This window comes from Erythrolamprus reginae, chromosome Z, assembly GCF_031021105.1.
Source record: "Erythrolamprus reginae isolate rEryReg1 chromosome Z, rEryReg1.hap1, whole genome shotgun sequence".
Classification (NCBI taxonomy): Eukaryota; Metazoa; Chordata; class Lepidosauria; order Squamata; family Dipsadidae; genus Erythrolamprus; species Erythrolamprus reginae.
The window spans coordinates 9,268,300-9,283,108 of record NC_091963.1 but is presented as its reverse complement, the minus strand read 5'-3'; the positions used below and the strand labels follow the sequence as shown (position 1 = coordinate 9,283,108).

General features: G+C 40.5%; 1 protein-coding gene across 3 annotated transcripts in view; it reads left to right on the top strand.

Moving 5' to 3' along the window:
- The window catches only part of PRKAG2 (protein kinase AMP-activated non-catalytic subunit gamma 2), a 247,892-nt gene that overhangs the window by 121,025 nt on the left and 112,058 nt on the right, over positions 1-14,809 (top strand). The gene's annotated exons all lie outside the window — the stretch shown is intronic.

The window sequence follows — 14,809 nt, the reverse complement described above, 5'->3', positions numbered from 1 at the left end:
TACTTTGTATGGGTTATTATAGTCATCTATATTTACCAAATTAAAAATTAAAATGTATGCAGAATTTAGGATATTTAGAATAAGTTAAAGTAATAATATTTAGCTCATTAGGTATTAGCTTAAAATGTTTCATTAAAAAACCCTGTTCTTTAACAAACAAAAATAGCAATGAAAAGAATGCCATTGTTTTAAATTTTTGCAAATATTTTCAATACCTGGCAAAACAGTTCATTTCTATAATTCCCTAAGGGCGTTCTGTGGGATTCCAGGGCTTAACTGATCACACTTGGAAGAAACAGTGATGTAGATGTTCACAACACAGATTTTAAGGCTTAGATCTTTTTTTTTTTTTACAGCCAAAGATTTAAGTTCCATTTTGCTTTATTTTAAATTTCATAATATAACTTTGCTGAAAACGTTTAGTGTGGCACTTTAATAGGACCTATTGCAAAATGACTCCAGATTGTTAGATCTGTGGCCGTGGCCAGCCCAGGGGTGGGTTCCACTTATCTTCCCTACTGGTTCAATGTGCTTTTCACGTCGGGAAAATGACCCTTTGTGACTGCGCAGAGAGTTCTTTGCACATGTGCAGAGAGTTCTTTGCCATCCACTTTCAAGGAGCGGTGACCGGAGGACTGATTCGGGGGTGTGGCCAATGGGCATTGCTGTCGGTTTGGTGAGTGGGGGAAAATTTCCACTACTGGTTCGGGTGAACTAGTCCGAATTGGCAGCAACCCACAGGAAAGGGCTGCCTGTCGCTGGCGCCATTGGTGCGCTACTGGAAGCCGGCATGCAGGTGCATCCAGTGGGTGCAGGTGTGCAGATTGGCATGAGATTCTGTTTCCTGCACATTCGCAGAAGCCAAATCTCATGTGCGAGTACGCTCGCATGTGTGAGATTTTGGCAATTTTTGGTCATTTCTTTGCTTCTGCACATGCGCGGAAGCAAAAAAAATGCCCCAAATCAGAGAAATCTTGTGCATGCAAGCGTCCTGGTGCAAAATTTGGCTTCCTGCGCATGTGCAGAAGCCAGATCTTACGCCAACGCACATGCCTGCATGCTGGTTTGCTGGAGCTGTGTGTATATTTTTCCTACCGGAACTCGGCACCTGACTGTTCTAGCTGCAGCTAAATATTACGTGACTTGGCCAATTATAGTCTGGTTGAAATGTCTGAATAATAGTATTAATATTAGTGTGGAACTCAGCACATAGGAAACCTTGGCCAGGCTAGCAGAGCTAAGCAGAGTTTGACTGCTTATTACTTGGTTAAGATGCAACTAGACTACCCCAGGACTCTCAGGAAGAATTCATTTATTCAGTTTCCTCTTTTGGCCAGTTATTCTGCTTAGTTTCCCTGGAATCCTCTTCTGTTTTGAAGAGAAAGCAAAGAAAACAAGAAGTTTAGTATCAGCACGATATTAGAAGCAGGCAGAGATTGTTTTGTCTATAGAAACTTTTTATAGTTTTTGAGAAGATACTGAGAGAATGATTGTAGTATCTCAGGATTAGGGGTGGCGAAATGTTGTTTCTAATTTCAAAGGGGGTGAGGAGGGAGAGCAGGCAGGTGATTTTGTTAGTTTTCCAGCAAAATTGAGCTAACTAAAAGCTACCACTATCATTTGAAACAAAAGGAATATGAGAAAAGAAGCAAAGCACTTGCTATGAGAGAAATGGTTTGCTTAAAAGACAGCTTATTGTGATGTTTCAAATTTGATAATGCTATTACCGAATAAAGAAATAGGAAATGTGTACAAAAATGTATGTTTTGCAGGATCCAAAAACACAAGATGTATGATATTGTCCTTCTTATGAACTCAATCTGTATAGTCTGGAGGACAGAAGGAAAAGGGGGGACATGATCGAAACATTTAAATATATTAAAGGGTTAAACAAGGTCCAAGAGGGAAGTGTTTTTAAAAGGAAAGTGAACACAAGAACAAGGAAACACAATCTGAAGTTAGTTGGGGGAAAGATCAAAAGCAACATGAGAAAATATTATTTTACTGAAAGAGTAGTAGATCCTTGGAACAAACTTCCAGCAGACGTGGTAGATAAATCCACAGTCACTGAATTTAAACATGCCTGGGATAAACATACATCCGTCCTAAGATAAAATACAGAAAATAGTATAAGGGCAGACTAGATGGACCATGAGGTCTTTTTCTGCCGTCAGTCTTCTATGTTTCTATGTTTCATTTGTGGAAAAATGCTTGCATTGATATAAGTGCTGCCCTTTGTTACCTCATAATGGCATATGTGTGTATCTATCGCAGCAAAAATGCACATCTAGTTAGAAAGGAGTAATTTGTTAGGATAGCATTTCAGAATTGAGAATGCTTTTCTATACGGGCTTTATTAAGGCAAACTAGCTGTAGCAATGAGATGAAATGGAGATGGGAATAAGTGAGGCTGTGAGTGAAAAACTAAAAGTTTTTTTCTCAGAGATAGTGTTGTAACCTTCTGGTTCACCTTGGTCTCCTAGCTCAGGGGTCTCCAACTTCCAGAATTCCCAGGAAGTTGACCCCTGTGCTAGCTGATGGAATCCAAAACATACAGTACAGGTAGTCCTCAACTTACAACCATTCGTTTAATGACCACAATGGCAGCGGAAAAAGTGACTTATGACCAATTTTCAAAGTTATGACCATTGCAGAATCCCTCTGGTCACATGATGCATTTTTAACCGCCGGGTCCGTTAGGATCGGTCCTTTCTAAGTTTCTTCCTCTGATTGTTAGGCCACTGCCAGCTCCTGCTTCTTTTTCTCTGGTTGCTTCCTAGGCAACATTTCTTCTCTTTTTCTCCCAAGGTTACCCACATATTGCATGATAGCATTAAAAGATAGTCAGTGTGTATAGCCAGTCACAAAACATCCCTTTATTCAAACAGCTCTAACGTCAGGATAATCACTGCCAATCCCCAACTTATCTTCTGCTTTTCTGGAGAGAAGGTCCCTTTGCAAATAGGCTTTGGCGCATAGCAACTAACGCTTTTTAATTTTTCAGATTGTTGGTGGAGCCCAAGTGATTTCTGTGGGCATTGGTAGCAAGAGTGATGGTTCTGGTGCTTTAGTTTGCCACATGGCATTTTCCTTTTACATTTTATTTGAAATTCAAATTATTTGCAAAAAGTAAGGTTGAGTATGGGCTTGAGGTTTAACTTTTGATTTTTATTTATTTTATTTATTTGTTTGTTTGTTTTGTCAAGTACATATTGGTGGTATGCAAAGATATACAGTAATAACATTCATGTACATGATACTAGTGAAAAAGAAACATTCGGATAGGGGACGGAAGGCACGCTGGTGCACTTATGCACGCCCCTTACTCACCTCTTAGCAATCAGGAGAGGTAGCAATGGATAGTCTAAGGGTAAAGCTTTGGGGGTTAGGGGATGATACTACATAGTCTGGTAATTATTATTATTATTTATTAGATTTGTATGCCGCCCCTTTCCGTGGGCGTTCCATGCATCAACTACTTGGTTACTAAAGTCATATTTCCTGCAATTGAGTTTAGAGCAGTTTACTTTAAGTTTGTATCTGTTGTGTGCTGGAGTGCTGTTGTGGTTGAAGCTGAAGTTGTCGTTGACAGGAAGGACGTTGTAGCAGATGGTTTTATGGGCTAGGCTTAGATTGTGTTTAAGGCGACGTAATTCTAAGCTTTCTAAATTTAGGACTGTGAGTCTATTTGCATAGGGTCTTCTGTTGCGAGTGGAGGAGTGGAGGGCTCTTCTAGTAAAGTATCTCTGGACATTTTCTAAATGTCCAAAATATGGTGTGGGTTCCAGACAGATGAGCTGTATTCAAGAATTGGTCTAGCGAAAGTTTTGTATGCTCTGGTTAGTAGCGTGAGATTACCGGAGCAGAAGCTACATAGGAAATATAATATATATAACATATATAACATTATATTATTATAATATATTATTATTATTATTATTATTATTATTATTATTATTATTATATAACATTATAATATATAACATACAATATAATATACAGTACAACATATATAACATATAATATAATGAAGTGCAAGTTCACCAAATGCCCACTAGGGGTGGAATCTGGGGGTCATTCAGGTATTTTGCGTCCCCGGGTGATTATCGCTGCCTAGTGGGTATGAAAACAAGGGCCTGTGGATGTTACAATCGTAGGCCACTGCTATACTAGAGAACACAATTTGGGAAGAGGTTTCCAAGCAGGGTGGCATAACATGTACCCTTTAAAGAGGCCCCATTTGTTCAGAGATATGTTGAAGGACACTTTCAAAAAGATGCAAGAGCGAAAACATCAACACCGAGAGGAGGATGCCTTTGCAGCTGTGAAAACATCTGAAGGACTTCCAGTTCAGCTCGACAGTGATTACAAAATGATATCTCTTCTTGTGCTGACACCCAACTGCTAACTCAACCCCAAATCCAAGGATGTGCTGCGGCTCAATTTTTAAGAGTCTGGGCTGAGAGTATTTTTCTTGGATGTTCCAAGATGGCTTTTCTCTGTATTTTCCTGGGGTGGGAAAGTCATTTAGTAATAAGTAAATAGACTCCAGCTTTTGAAATTAATAGATAGGAGCAAAGTTGGGCATCATTATAATAATAATAACAACAACAATAATAATAATAACAACAACAACAACAGCAGCAGCAACAACAACAATATAATTTGAAAACAATAAACATTGACAAAATCATGATCTGTCAATTGCAAAAGGCCACCCTACTTGGATCTGCACGGATCATATGAAAATACATCACACAGTCCTAGACACTTGGAAAGTGTTTGACTTGTGATATTATGATACAAAAATCCAGCATATATATTTGCTATGTATTACTGTTTTTTGTGAGTAATAATGATAATGATAGTGATGATGATGACAAACAACAACAACAATAAATTTGTTTAAATTTATATTCAGTAATAATAAATTAGTCCACTGGTCATTATGTAAAAAATACGACATACCTATATCCGAAAAGTGATAAGAGCATAAAGTGGAAAAAGTTACCAAAAATGAGATAGTGAAGCTCTTGTAGGACTTTCAAATACAGGCAGATCATCATTTGGAACACAACACGTCAGGTATCGAGGGCCGGAAAGTACAGTTTATTGATATTGCTGTACCAGGAGATGCCAGAGTGGAAGAAAAAGAACTGGAAAAAAATCATGAAATATCGTGACCTGGCCATCGAAAATACAAGGTTAAGGATGAAACATGTAACTGTGATACCCACTGTCATCAGGGCACTTGGTACCATGTCCAAGAAGTTTACAAAACATATCAAGAAATTTCAACTTTCTGCAATAATACCAGAGGAACGGCAAAAAACTGTGCTACTCGGAACATCTTATAATTTAAGAAGGTACTTGGTGGCTACCTAGGATGCTGGCAGCAACCTGTATCAATCATTAGCACCAGATATTTATGACACATCTTTAAATGTTCAGTTGACTAAGTTTCATGTTTAATGAATAAAAGAAATAATAATAATAATAATAATAATAGTAATAGTAATAGTAATAATAGTAATAATGGCAAAGAACTGGTGGGATCATAAGCCCGAAAAAGTGGTCGAAAATAAGCAAGCAAAACTACTGTGGGACTTCCGACTTCAGACTGACCGAATTCTGAAGCATAACACACCAGACATTGTGATCGTGGAGAAAAAGAAAGCATGGATCATCGACATCGCAATCCCAGGAGAGGATTGAAGAGAAGCAGCTAGAGAAATTAGTGAAATATGAAGATCTAAAAATCGAGCTGCAGCGACTCTGGCATAAGCCAGTCAAAGTGGTCCCAGTGGTCCTTGGCACGCTGGGCACAGTACCAAAGGATCTCAGCGGACATTTGAAAACCATCGGAATTGACAAAATCTCCATCTGTCAATTGCAAAAGGCCGCTTTACTGGGATCGGCAAACATAATTCGCCGCTACATCACGCAGTCCTAGGTGCTTGGGAAGTGCCCGACTGGTGATGAAATACGAAATCCAGCATAGTGATCTCGTTTGCTGTGTTGTACTGACATAATAATAATAATAATAATAATAATAATAATAATAATAATAATAATAATAATAATTCATTATACCCACCCTACTGCAAGTTTGAAAGGCTATCTTTGTGCATCTGTGATTTGGAACGTCAGATACTGGATTAATTTCAATTATCCAAATTCCTGCCTCTTGTTTCCTCCAGAAATCATCTTGCAGTGTGAAGCTTGCTGGGCTTCTAGCCGTAGGAAGCAGAGCACTAAGTTCCAAATTTTAGAGTCCTCTCTTATCAATTAGCAGGACCAAATGAAACCATGGATGCGGGGATATCTCCTGTGTGTGATCAAAATATTCAAGGTAGTGTCACAGTAGGGTTATCAATTGGAACTCTGCCTGTTTTTATGTGCCATGCCCCATCATAGTCACCGTCTCTTTTACCATAGTTTGAGGACATTCCTGCAGTGATGATGAAATATGTGAAAAAATCCAGACAGAAAATATATTAGTACTCTTTATAGGATTGGTGGCAGTTTTCTACCAAATGTACAAGATACCGCCTATCAGCTGTTCCAGGCTGTGGGGATCGCTGCTGCCTATCGCTGCCTCCGCGCACTCCATTTTCGGTCTCCGCATGTCCTGTTTTCAGTCCATTCCAGACAGTGGGGATCGCCACTGATGCCTATCCCCACCACCTACAGGCCATTTCCACCGACTTTTTGGGAGGAGGGGAGTGTGCCTTATACATCAAAAATACGGTAACTATTGTCTGTGGATTATTTCAGAGAATGGAACAAGAATTGTGTCCAGTCTTTGACCTCTCCAGAGAAAAAGGTGGGATAAACAATTAACAATACATTTTTACAACAGTTATCAAAGCCGGTATTGATTTCTGTAGAAGGCGGAACAATTAGTCAGCAAAATATTTGCTTTATTGATCTACAGTGTTCTTCCAATTTGCTTTCCAACCTTTAAGAAGATTCATAGAAAAGCTTCTGTGTTGTCAGGATGTTCAGAGGCCAATTTTTGTTTGCAGAAACATCAAGAGGGTGCAGAGACAGAAAAAGACTCAAAGATCTGGTTTTCAGTCAGAATAAAAGAGTTGGAAGAGACCAGGTCTTCTAGTACAACGCCCTGCTCAAACAGAAGACCTTATACCACTGATGGCAAACCTTTTTTTCCTTGGGTGCCAAAAGTACATGTGCATATGCATCCATAATTCAATGCCTAGGGATAGTGAAAATGGCCTCCCTCCCCTCCCCTCCTGAGGCCTTCTGGAGGCCCGAAATAGCCCATTTCCCAATCTCTGGTGGGCCCAGTAGGTTCATTTTTAGCCCTCCCTAGGTTCCAGAGGCCAAAATGCCCTCCCACATCTCCTTGGAGACTCCCCGGAAGCCGAAAATGCCCTCACAGAGCCTCTGGGTGAATAAAAAATCAGCTGGCCGGCACACACATTCACATTGGAGCTGAGCTAGGGCAATGGCTTGTGTGCCAGCAGATATGGCTCCACATGCCACCTGTGGCACCCATGCCGTAGGTTCACCATCACTGCCTTATACCCTTGTATAGGTGGCATTGGAGCCCTATAGGGGGTCATGCGAGGTGTTTCTCTATGTCAGCACCAGCCTTCTTTTTGACTGTTTTTGCTGTCATGAAGCCTGGTGGTGGTGAAAAATGGCCCAGCAGGCCAACTGGAAGTTCACTGTCCCCAGGCCTCAGGAATCCATTGTGAGGCCTCTGCATATGCAGGGCTGCAGTGCAGGGGTTGTACATGTGCACGGATGGAAAGCATGAGTGTAGGGGTGTGCACACACCCTTTCATCACACGAGCCAAAAAAGGTTCACTATCACTGCCTGATACCATTCTTCTTTCGTTACCATCCCATCACTTTGGCACTTGAGTTATCATATTTCAGGAAACATGTAGCAACAGGTCTGAACACAGAAAAGAAGTGTGTATGAACAAGCTCAGTAGATATCAGATATAATGCACTAGGGGAAAAGGAATCCTCAATCTGAGTATTGTATTGGCAGTTCTGCGTTAGCAAAAACTTCAGAAGAAAAGAATTTAGGGGTAGTGATTTCTGACAGTCTCAAAATGGGTGAACAGTGCAGTCAGGCGGTAGGGAAAGCAAGTAGGATGCTTGGCTGCATAGCTAGAGGTATAACAAGCAGGAAGAGGGAGATTATGATCCCGCTATATAGAGTGCTTGTGAGACCACATTGGGAATACTGTGTTCAGTTCTGGACACCTCACCTACAAAAAGATATTGACAAAATTGAACGGGTCCAAAGACGGGCTACAAGAATGGTGGAAGGTCTTAAGCATAAAACGTATCAGGAAAGACTTCATGAACTTAATCTGTATAGTCTGGAGGACAGAAGGAAAAGGGGGGACATGATCGAAACATTTAAATATGTTAAAGGGTTAAATAAAGTTCAGGAGAGAAGTGTTTTAATACGAAAGTGAACACAAGAACAAGGGGACACAATCTGAAGTTAGTTGGGGAAAAGATCAAAAGCAACATGAGAAAATATTATTTTACTGAAAGGGTAGTAGATCTTTGGAACAAACTTCCAGCAGACGTGGTTGGTAAATCCACAGTCACTGAATTTAAACATGCCTGGGATAAACATATATCTATCCTAAGATAAAATACAGAAAGTAGTATAAGGGCAGACTAGATGGATCATGAGGTCTTTTTCTGCCGTCAGTCTTCTATGTTTCTATGTTTCTATCAGCAGGTTGCCCACTTGCAAAGCAGTACTCAGGTTATATTTGCAGACTCTACTCAAACTATTAAATAACTGTTTATAGCAATGTTTCTCAACCTAAGCAAGGCTGGCTGGGGAATTCTAGGAATTGAAGTCCACACATCTTAAAATTTGCCAAGGTATCCCTACATTTATCAAACCCATACGCAACACTTTTGCAAACTTCTGACAAACAAAGTCAATGGGGAAATCCAGATTCACTTAACAACCGTGTATTTAACTTATCAATTGCAGAGATTCACTTAACAATGGTGGCAAAGAAGGTTGTAGAATGGGGCAAAACTCAGCTTGTCTGACAACATAAATGTTGGGCTCATTGATTGTCATAAATTGAGAACTATCCTGTATATCTGCCTGCTACAGAAGAGCAGGTGTATTGTCAATGGACGGGCGGGGGGGTGGGGTTTGTGATATGCCAGAAACAGCTGTGCAAACAAGTGGAGCCCCTTATCCATGTGATGCAGGCAGCGTGTGAAACCAGACCCCCTCCCGTAGTCCATGGAAAAGCCTCTGTCCACGGAACTCATTCTGGTGCCCCAAAGGTTGGGGGAGAGGGGCTGATCTAAGCTGTTGTCTCCTTTCCAGTAGTTAATTCTATAATCATTTGAGTCCTAGAATGACCGGAGACTGACATTCTACGTGAACAAACTTGGCATAGCTTTAGATGACCTGGTCAGGTTTCAGGTCAATCCCAGGACAAGCTGGCTTGCAAGAATTGCGTTCGATTACAGCCCCCCCCTCCCCCAAATCTGGAAAGTGCTCTGCCCAAAAGGATATAGCAGATCCTACAGGAGCAACATGGGGTTGGAATACTTCAGTTAAATCCTTTGAATAAATAAATGGAGAAGATAGGATTTTGGGAGAAACTGATCACTCGTTGTGAACCTCATTTTTATTTTCAAGTAAGGCTTAGGGTTCCAAGTATAGAAACATAGAAACATAGAGGCCTGACGGCAGAAAAAGACCTCATGGTCCATCTAGTCTGCCCTTATACTATTTTCTGTATTTTATCTTAGGATATAGAATATCATAGACAGATATAGAAAATAGGAAGGCTGAGTATCGGCAGCCACCATTAATTTGAAGTGTTATTTATTTATTTGTCTGTCTGTCTGTCTGTCCTCTTCCCCATCCATCCATCCATCCATCCATCCATCCATCCATCCATTTATAGTTTGTGTTGGAAAAGTGTTTGCATTGCATAGTTTGTCTTGTGTTGCAGGAGACCCTATGCTAGTGATGGCGAACCTTTTTTTGGCTCGGGTGCCAAAAGGGCGCATGTGCCCATGATAACATGCATGTGCGGGGCCACACCCAAAATACAATCTCTCTCCCGTGCATGCATGCACACAACCCTGGTCACTGCACCTCAAAAAAGGATATAATGGAACCGGAAAAGGTACAAAAAAGGGCAACAAGAATGATCAAAGAAATGGAGCACCTCCCTTATGAAACCAGGTTGCAACGCCTTGGTCTCTTCAGCCTTGAAAGACGGCATTTAAGGAGTGACTTGATCAACGTGTATAAAATCATGCATGGGATAGAAAAGGTGGATAGAGAAAATATTCTATTCTCTATCACACAATACAGTACTAGGACAAGGGGGCACTCCCTAAAGCTCATAGGTATGAAAGTGAAGACAAATCAAGGGAAATATTTCTTCACCCAGAGGGTCGTTGGTTTATGGAATTCCCTTCCAGAAGAGGTTGTGACAGCTGTCAGCCTGGATAGCTTCAAGGCAGGATTAGACAGATTCATAGATGCCAAGTGTATTGGTGGTTATTGAAACTGATGTCCGAATGATGCCTCTATGTTGGTTGAGGCAGGCAGGATTCCCTTGGGTACCATTTGTTGGGGTTCAAGGGAAAGGGAGGGTCTTGCCTTCTCTTTCTGCTCAAGATCCCCATGGACAATTGGTGAGCCACAGTGGGCAATGGTGGTAGGAATATTGGGGTCTTAGATATCAAAGAAGGCTCGTGCGTGTCATGAAGCCCTTTTCCATGCAAATCAACCCTTCAATGGCTTGTCTCTTTAGTTAAACTGGAGAGAGCTTTGATTTCTTTTTTCTCTAAACTGTCCCTGGCTCAAGAACATTACAGCTGCTGCTTTTGAACACAACAGCTTTGACCTTGAGAAAGCTTCACTTTATCTGCAGAGTTGATAATGAGGTGGAGGAAACAGAACAGATTAATTATTGTGGCACACGACTAGAGAGACATTTCGAGGTTTTTTTAAAAAAAAGTTGATTCAGTCAAAAAAAAAATCTTCCTGTTGTGTTGAGCTATTGTCTTACTTTTACAAACTGACATGGCCCTTTACATCCATTTCTCTTGCTTACTTAAAACTCAGGAAACATAAATGAGAAATTAATTATCCATTGAAATTATACAAAAGGGTAAATCTTTTCCAATAAAATTTATCGAATTATGAACAAGCGCTGTATTGAAGCAAAATATATTCTCTCATGAAATCTGTTTGGGCTTCTTTGTAGAAGTGGAGTTTTATTTTATTACCACGATAGCACTTTTTTAAAATGTGTAGGCTTAGCCTTATTCTAAAACTTAGGAGTGATTTAATGGCTTAGCCATTATTCTTTTAAGGTCGAATCCAGCTTATTATTTGAGCCAAGGAATGCAGATACAACCATTACAGGTAGTCCTCAATTTACGACCACAATTAAGTACAAAATTTCCATTGCTGAACAAGGCAGTTAAGTGATCTTCCTTACCACAGTTGTTAAATGAATCATTGTGGTTCTTAAGTTGAAGGCACGGTTATTAAGTAAATCTGCCTTCCCCATTGACTTTGCTTGTCAGAATGTCATGGAGCCATCTCAAATACACGACAGTTGCCAAGCATCTGAATTTTGATCATATGAACATGAGGTACAATGGTTGCTAATATGAAAACTGTCATAGGTCACTCTTTTCAGTGTCTTCGTAACTTGAATAGGATTACCTGTTTGGATTTAATCTGTTGTATTAACCCATGTGCATTTGGTCAACTTCGTGTGAATCTCTCTGAAGACTGTTTCCCTGTCTTCCATCTTTGATGTGCCAATTTTTTAGTCTTGGAATAGGTGACATTTATTTATTTATTTATTTATTTATTAGATTTGTATGCCGCCCCTTTCCGTAGACTCGGGGCGGCTCACAACCTAATAAAACAATTCATAACAAATCTAATAATTTACAATTTAAAATTTAAAGTAGTTAAGAAAACCCCGTTTTTAAGCAGACATACCTACAAACATACCATACATAAATTATATAGGCCCGGGGGAGATATCTCAATTCCACCATGCCTGACGACAAAGGTGGGTTTTGAGGAGTTTACGAAAGGCAAGGAGGGTAGGGGCAGTTCTAATCTCTGGGGGGAGCTGGTTCCAGAGAGTCGGGGCCACCACAGAGAAGGCTCTTCCCCTGGGGCCCGCCAACCGACATTGTTTAGTTGACGGGACCCGGAGAAGGCCGACTCTGTGGGACCTAATCGGTCGCTGGGATTCGTGCAGCAGAAGGCGGTCTCGGAGATATTCTGGACATGTACTATTTGCAGAAGCCATTTATTTATTTATTACTTAGATTTGTATGCCGCCCCTCTCCGAAGACTCGGGGCGGCTCACAAAATCATACAGGTAGTCCTTGACATATGGCTTCTGTTACTAAGCAATATGGTTGTTAAAGGAGTAATCACATGACTATTCTAATTTTACAATCTTTTTTATCGTGGTTGTTTGTTTGTTTGTTTATTTATTTTTATTTTATTTTATTTATTTTGTCTAATACGTAGTGTAGGTTTCAGAGGATGTAATCATAGTAAAATACATCAATAGAAGAATAGAAGGAAAGACATCAGGAATGATATAGAAGGAAAAGTCATTGGGAATAATAGAATTCATATACATGGAGCAAGCAGAAGTATCAGAGAGACATTAGAAGAGGGGACGGAAGGCACACTGGTGCACTTATGCACGCCCCTTACTGACCTCTTAGGAATTGGGAGTGGTCAACTGTAGATGGGGTAAAGTTTTGGGGGTTAGGGGATGACACTATAGAGTCTGGTAAAGAGTTCCATGCTTCGACAACTCGATTGTTGTGACAATTGTTGTGACTCACTGTAGTCATCAAGCAAATCCAGCTTACAATCAGAATTTCCATTGCTAAGCAAAGCAGTTGTTAAGTGATGTCATGGGGACATCACTTAACAATTTTGCCATGATTGTTAAACAAATCACTGCAGTTGTTAAGTGATTCACGGGGACATTAAACAAAGCTGACTTCCGCAATTGACGTTCCTTGACAGAAACTGCTTGAGAAAATCACACATGGTAATCTCAAGACCTCAGAACTGTAACATTTGTAAATGCATGACCAAATTGCAATCATGTGACCATGTGGGATGCTGCAATGGTCATAAAAGCGAGGACTCATTACTCTTTTACAACATTGCCATAACTTTGAATGGTCACTAAAGTAATGGTTGTAGGCTGATGACTACCAGTGTAAGTCTGTTTGTATATATGTATGCAAGTTTGTTTATTTATTGTTTATAAAATTTATATTACTGCCTACTTGCACATGGTGACTCAAGGCAGTTTATAGGCAGTTAAAGCACTAACAACAACAATAACATCTGTCATTATTACCCATTGTCATCGGGGTACTTGCCACCATATCCAAGAATTTTGCAAAGAACATCGAGAAATTGCAGCTTCCTGAAATAACACCAGCGGAGTTGCAAAAGACGTGCGCTACTTGAAGCATAAATTTTAATAAGATAATTGGTCCATGCCTAGGATGCCGGCAGCAACCCATATCAACCATCAGTGCCAGTCAATATTTGTGATACATTTTTAAACATTCAGTTTACCAAGTTTCATGTTTGATGAATAAAAGTTGGAAACAACCACAAAACAAAAATAATAAAATCATGACCTCCCTCTCACAACATACCCGGCGATAATACACATACATACCAGCCATTTAATGGGCTTCATTCTGCCCCAGGCCTGTTGGCAAAAACGACAACCACAAAACCTTCAGGGCCTTCCGAAAGAGTGTTAGAATGGGGGGCAGTATAATATTTGGGGGGGGGGGATGATGTGATGTTCCAGATAAGCCACTATGGAGAAGGTCCTTCTTTTGCCCCCTCCCCCAGATGTAATTCTTTAGGGCAGTGTTTCCCAACCTTGGCAACTTGAAGATATTTGGACTTCAACTCCCAGAATTCCCCAGCCAGCGAATGCTGGCTGGGGAATTCTGGGAATTGAAGTCCAAATATCTTCAAGTTGCCAAGGTTGGGAAACACTGCCTTGGGGGACCGGATCCCCCACATTCCTTGCCTCCCCACTCTAATGGGTTAGGTAGATGTGACTGGCTCTGTGTTCATGAGCATAGAGGCCTCCTGTAAATCAGCAGGAAGAAACAGGCCCTGAGGTGCTGATAAATTGATTGCCAAGCTGGTTGAGATGCTTTCTAACTGTCCTGGAATGCAGAGGCTGCCATGATCCAGTTGCTATGTGAAGTGGGCAGAAAGGCAGGAGAGAGGCAGGCCGTTCGCTGTTTTCAGAATAGAAGCACCGGAAATATATATACAGTAGTCCCTCACCTATCGCTGGTGTTACGTTCCAGACCTGGCCGCAATAGGTGAAATCCACGATGGGGAATTTATCGACTGATAGTACTTATTTAAGTATTTATATTGTAATTGTTTGGTAAGTTTTCATTGTTTTAAGTGTTTATAAACCCTTCCCACACAGTATTTATTTTAGATACAGTATTTAAATACAGTATTTACAATTTTAGATATATATTTTTTTTGAAAAACCTGCCAATCGAGTTCCGCAGGCTGTTTAAATCTGCCGATCGACTTCCTCAGAAACCCGCGAACCAGCGAAGATCCGCGAATGATTTTTCTCATTAATGTTTCTTGAAAACCCGCGATGAAGTGAAGCCGCAGTAGGTGAAGCGCGATATAGCAAGGGACTACTGTACTGCTCAAAAAAATAAAGGGAAAACTCAAATAACACATCCTAGATCTGAA